This window comes from Mustela putorius, unplaced genomic scaffold, assembly GCF_011764305.1.
Source record: "Mustela putorius furo isolate JIRA1106 unplaced genomic scaffold, ASM1176430v1.1 tig00003834_pilon_pilon_pilon, whole genome shotgun sequence".
Taxonomy (NCBI): domain Eukaryota; kingdom Metazoa; phylum Chordata; class Mammalia; order Carnivora; family Mustelidae; genus Mustela; species Mustela putorius.
Window position 1 is genome coordinate 43,044,624 of NW_025421987.1, and position 6,716 is coordinate 43,051,339.

The 6,716-nt window shown below is 39.2% G+C and overlaps 1 pseudogene; it reads right to left on the reverse strand.

Moving 5' to 3' along the window:
* Positions 1-3,591: 3,591 nt before the first annotated feature.
* Positions 3,592-6,325, reverse strand: LOC101685543 (annotated as a pseudogene).
* Between the last annotated feature and the right edge of the window lie 391 nt (positions 6,326-6,716).

Here is a 6,716-nt window from a genome sequence, read left to right on the forward strand (position 1 = left end):
AAGAGCTATTCAAGGATATGAAGAGACAACAGCTCAAAACAGTATATCACAACGTTCCACATTCTCAGTGCATCACTTAAGTATCTAGGATGAAAGGAAAAAAGTAACCCCTTGAGTATGTCCTGGCAAAGAAAGTTATTTGTACTCTGAGACCAACAATTGCCCTCCAAGAATTTTAAGTGGTAAAGAAGCTAGGAGCATTTGTTAGAGTCTAGCCCAAACTGAATCTGTTCCCTCTTTTCTTGACCCATTACTTCCTTTCAGCCATGTTCATCAAAATTCACACTCCACCTAACATTTCAACACAGAGATGGAAAAGTGGAAAAGTGGAAAAATACTTTTTCTCCTTGACAACAGAGAGCCAAATTTTCAGCTGAAAAGCCATGAATATCAGATTAAAAATTGCAATAAAACCCTCCCTTTCTCTAAAAATAATGGGGATTGAAGGGTGAGCCCATCTGGGCCAGGGCGGGTGTGATAAAATGCAAACGTGCACTTTCCGTAGGAGGGAGCATGATGCAGTACAGGTCAGAAGTGTAGACTGAATAAGGATAATTTTTTAATACTAATGGAACTGGGGGAGGACTGCTTCCAGATGGGAGGGGTAGCAGGTAGAGAGAGGTTTGTGGGGGCTGGGGGGGAAAATTGAGCAAGCATATGGAGACAGAAGGGAAAGAATAAGGCTCTCAAGGGCAGAAAATGTGGAAGCGGGACTCAAGTTGCAGAGAACTCCATAATGAGGCACTGGGCCTGTAAAGAGGGAGACAAATTCGGGAAATAATCTCAGATAAAGGTGGGATGCTGAGGGCTCCTGAGAGAGCAGTTTCCCTTAGATGGTCAGAGAGGAAAGAGCCTGCCAGTGCAGCAAAGATCAAGTCAGGAAGTAAAGAAATGGGAATGGGTAGAACAGCATCACTTTTAGATTTTCAGGAAAGTCACTCAAGCATCCAGTATCATCTGAATTTTCTTCTACTTAAGATATCTTCAGAGATAAAGCAAAAGCAGCAAAATGTTACCAAAAGGGGGATCTAGGTAAAGGATGTGTTTTGGTGTCCCTTTGTTCTCACCATTCTTACTCTTGCGCCGAGGTCCCTGATGGACAGAGAGTCACTATTCAGTTTTGCTCAACACTGTGACCTTATCTACAGTAAATGTCAGGGCCTCAATTCAAAACACAAGCAAAGGGTGATGAAACAGAAATTTCTCACTTAAAGAAAACTACTCCATTTTAATTAAGTTCAGTCAGTTTACTAGCAATAAATCAGCCAGTGACTGTGTGAACTCTGATTCTTCTTCACCAGGTTCTTGTCTGTCTTTATTTTCAGCTTTGGTGTATGACAACTATTATCATCTTAACTTTAAGTCTATTAATATTTCAGTGCATGGTATCTAACGTTGAGTGTGTCCATATTTTCTTAAGGCTATCTTTTTGTTCTACACACTCCTATTTTGAAATGTGTTAGTGGTTTTCAATATCTATACCGTTATTCATCCCTAACTGAGGTCCCATTTAAATGTGGGCTCATTTTCTAGATAAGACTGTCTCATGTAGTATGATTAGGAGGTCCACAGGTCTTTAACCAAACCCATTTCATAGACACTTAGACTTTGAGGTTTCCCCACAGCATGGTAAAATGCTCTGTGTATATAATCAGGGCTTGCCAGAGCTATCTGGCAAAGAACAGAACAGAAGTGGCAGGAAAAGGCCACGCGACTCAGTCACGTTCTGTTTGTAGTAGGAATGCCAGGTCCCTTTGGAGCTGACTGCTTCGGCAGAACACAACTGGAGGCCTTCTGTTGGGGAACTTCCCAGAGGTTCCCAATTCAATGCATGTGCCTTGTGTGGCCCTTCTATCATGGGGGAGTGAGGCAACATGGGCACCACTCCCTTGCAACCACATCAGACTCTGACTCCTCTTTGATTGCAAACTTCTAGGCAACCAGAAGTCTCTGAAAAAGTATAAGTTCCACCTCGGAACCAACATCTTTCATTACACTGCAGGGTGAACAAGCCCTTTCAGCTGCTTCCTTGTTGTCTGCCTTAGATTTTAACCTTCCTTTCATCGTGTGTGTTTCTCTCACTCTAAAGTAGAAGCAAGTCGATGGCGAACACTGGGTCTTTATGGCTCTTAAAGAGGGTCTGCAGAGAGATCCTGGGATGCTAGCCTCTGACAGCTTTATTTGAGACCATGTAACCAGAGACAAGTAGGAAGGGTTGCTATTGTTAGCATTTCAAAACAACATCCACTATCACCTTCTTTTTTGACCTGTTTAACCTTTTCTTTCAAGAAATTATTCTTTGATTCTCAAGCTCCCTTGCCCTTGTCTGAGAACAGAGTGTCCTCCCCCCATTTTTAGTGTACAAATTGCTTTAGTCATTTTCAGGTTATGAAGTATGAGGGGGTATTTTCCCACAGAGAAAATACTTATGATTTCCTTTATGGATAATTCAAATATAGTTGAACCTTAGAACTTTAAGATGAAGAATGAAATTGTTATGAGTTTGGGGGAAAAAAAACCTGAGCAATCAAAAACCAGTCTTCATGTATGCACAATAAAATTGAGTTTTAAATTGTGTAATCATACCTCTGCATAACATGGCAGGGATATTATTGTTTGTTTTGATGTTGTGCTCTATTTTAAAATGTACATAGCTATGCAAATAAAGTTAGGTAACTCAATCAAGACACAACTTTCCTTTTTTCCCTTAATTTAACACCTTAGTTTCTTAAATCTAAAACCCAGAGAAATTAAATGCAAAAAAGTCAAAAGGAAATAATTGAAGTGTTGATGTTTCCTCTTAAAAAAATTAAAGATATTTAAGATTTTCATCAGGACATGGTTAATCAACATTACAAGTAGGCCGATACCATCAGTAAAAGAAACCATTTCTAAATTGTGTGTCTCTGTCTAATTCTCCATCATCTTCCAACACTCCCCCCATACTCATACCTCTGTTCATCGTATAATTACTCTTCTGGCCTGGAATGCTCCTTATCCCTCATGTCCATCTGGCTAACTCATGCTTGTCCTAGAAAACTCAGCTCTGCTCTCATCTTTTCTCCATTACCCTTAGCGGCTCAGAAAAGCCAGTACTTTTACTTGCAAAGTTTGCAAATCAAAATGTAACAAATAGGGGCACCTGGGTGGTTCAGTTGGTTAAGCTTCCTCTAACTCTTGATTTTGGCATAGGTCATGATCTCAGAGTTAAGGGATCAAGCCCCTCATTATGCTCTGCACTCAATATGGAGTCCTCTTACCCTTCTGCCTTTGCTCCTTCCCCCTACCTTCTCAATCTTTCTCTTTCTCAAGTAAATAAATAAATAAAATTTAAAAATGCAACAAACAGGGAGGGGGAGCCTCAGTGGCTCTGTTGTTAAGCCTCTGCCTTCAGCTCAGGTCATAATCCCAGGGTTCTGGGATCTAGCCCCAAATCGGGTTCCCTGCTCTGCAGGAAGCCTGATTCTCCCTCTCCCACTTCCTCTGCTTGTGTTCCCTCTCTCACTGTGTCTCTCTCCGTCAAATAAATAAAATCTTTAAAAAAAAATGCAACACACAATTATATATCAGGATTGGTAGGAGTATCAAGGGTTATTTCACAACTGCAACTATGTGTTTTTTTTCTCTGACACGATTGACACAAATCCTGCTATGTTTGAGACCATTCACTTCCGTTCACTGATGTGCTTCTTTCATGATGCACTGTTCCTCAATCTGGCTGTAGACAGATTTTGGTAGATGTCAGTGATAAGCAATGTGTTTTATATGAGAATGATATTGAAATGTCTTCTTCAACTTTTGGTTATAATCTTTGGCTGCTTTTTCTCACGATGGAAGCATACCCAATTTTTCAGAAGCATTGGCTTTACATAGACAAATAAATGTTCATTTCATCAGACCCACATATAATGTATTTGCTGTCAGAAGTCCGTTTTACATAGATAACATGTTGCATTCTCTTTGTGTGATAGACTTCCCTGCTTCTACTTTTGTCCACAGGAAAGAGCCAAATAGATTTATCAAAACTAGCACATATAACTCTTTCCCAGTGGGAAATTAATCCATATCAAGCCCCACAGCTGCATGATCCATATGTACCATTAGGGGAATGTCCAGTATATGCATATCAAAACTATACCGTTCTAATCATTTGCAGCAGTAAAAATGAAAGCTTCCATAGAGCTCCAGTAAATTGTATTTGTTCTCATATCGAAGATGACCTTTTTCAGAGGACTGGCATGCCTCATATCATATAGTTCTATATTCCTGTTAGAAGCACAACTTTCTAAGATAAACATCTCAATTGGTTTAACTTTAATACTAGTTATACTGCTGAATCCCCAGGTCATTGGACATATAGAACTTGTTCTTTATTTATCCCAAATGTTTACTTGCTGTCCACATGAAGCAAAACAGTTTCTCTCCAGTGATGATCAATTCCCGCACACGCTGTCTTTCCTAATGTGGTATGCAATGGTTTCTCCTCTTCCCCCATTACCTGGTCCATCCATTTCCCACTGCCCCACAGTTTTGTCATCACCAATAGTAGAAAAAGAAGTCCCACAAAAGTAAGTACATATTCTTTGTACAAAACCCTCATGTGCTTGCATTATACAGATACATTTTCTTTTTCTTTCTTTTTTTTTTTTTTGAAGATTTTATTTATTTATTTGACACAGAGAGAGACATCACAAGAAGGCAGAGAGGCAGGCAGGGGGAGGGGAAAGCAGGCTCCCCACTGAGCAGAGAGCCCCACTGAGCAGGATCCCAGGACCCTGAGATCATGACCTGAGCTGAAGGCAGAGGCTTAACCCACTGAGCCACCCAGGTGCCCTACAGATACATTTCATTTAGTCAAGTTCCAAATTCTAACCTCTCCATCACATGCCCCAGGAAGGGCAGCAGTCAGGGTCTTTGGATGCTCTGCCAAGCAACAGACTCCATCTCGGTGACCACCCAGGAAAGCAAACAATGGTTTCATAAATATACATTCCAGTTTGGTGCCTTTAAAACTTTTAAGTATTCTTGTGGGACCTCAAAAAAAATGTAAGTAGGATCACAGTTTCTTGGAATTCTTTGTAAGTCCAGCTTGATTTCTCTGACATAGTTGTCCGGGTTCTGGCTCAGCATCTTTGCCTTCATTTTGGCTGCTAGTTGTCCCCGACCACACAAGCCTTTCCTTCACACTTGGGTTCCTGCTGCCTTCTTAAACAAATCCCCCTTAAAACATCTAATTTATACTACTAACTCTACTAGTAGTGGTGTGACTCATGTTCTCTTAGCATCATTTCTTTATCCATAATGAGAGGAAAAGCAAATAAGGTTGCGCCTCCTACCATCCAGGATTATAGTATCAAATGAGATTTTGTATATGAATATGCTTTGTGAATGCTTTAGCACCATGCAAATATAAAATATTAGTATTATGTGCATTATTATGGGAATCTGTTCTACTCAACATTTTTATCAACAACTTGAACAAAGACATAAAAGCACGATTATAAGCTTCGCAGATGATAGACATATGGGAGGAATAGCTAATAAAAAGAAAGGAAGAGAGAATCAAAGTTCAAAGAAATCATGACAGATTGGAATGATGACTAAAACTACTAAAATGATATTTAATAGGAACAGATGTAAAATACACTTCAGTTTAAAAAAAAAAATAATGTCAGGGGAGACCTGTGATGACATCAGTTTATATGAGCCACAGTTATATGGTTGGGAATTGAAAATAATTTTATATTTTTCTGATAGGAATACTTTGTCCAGAATAAAAGAGGTAATATGCCACATGTGTCAGACCATTGCTTACATGTGTAATATTTAAATATTGAAATATGAGGAACTGTGCATCTAGGGAAAGCAAGAGAATTTTGAAAGGCTTTAAAACTGTATCATATAAGAAACAACTGACAGAACTAGGATTGTTTTGCTTGGAAAGAAATACATAAGGGTGTCTACAAATGTTCCAAGGACTTACACACAGAACGGATGCAAAAATGCCGAATACAAAGAGTAATTGGGAGATCTAAAAGAGATAATGAGGCATATACTAGATTCTCAGTAAGTGAGAGTCAAATCTAAATTCATTCTGTCTTACTCTAGTGGGAAGAGTATAGATGTTTGACTGGGAGAGGTGGTCAAATTAAACCAAATGGAATGAGTTTCTCATGGCTGGAAACATGCAAGGAAACTTTTATTGCTACATATAGCATTTGTATAACGTGCTGGAAGTTTTGTGTGTATTAGTGTTGTCTCATCAGAGAATGTGCATTCATCTAACTATACACCTGCTTTCTGTCCATGCACAACCCATAGCTAAGCAAAGATAATATACAAAATTCCATTACATTTCCAGGGGAAAAATAATGAAAGGGAAGTAATGTTGCCTCTTACCAGTAGAAAACTTTAGATACAGAGAGATTATGTAAATGAAATATTCAATAATATTGTGATAGCCCCTGCTAAGGCTCTGGTTTTCAAATGTTAGTGTGTGTCAGAATCACTCACAGGGCTTGTCAAAACACAGATGACTGACATTCACCCTCAGAGTTTCTGAGTGAGGTAAAGCCTGGGGTAAAGCCCTCCAAATTTACATGTCTAATAAGCTCTCAGGAGATACTGTTAAAGGACCACTGCTCAAAGTAAAAATGCCTTGTTCATACCCCTTGCCACACAAGACAAATTTGTCACAGTTTTAAATGTATTACATC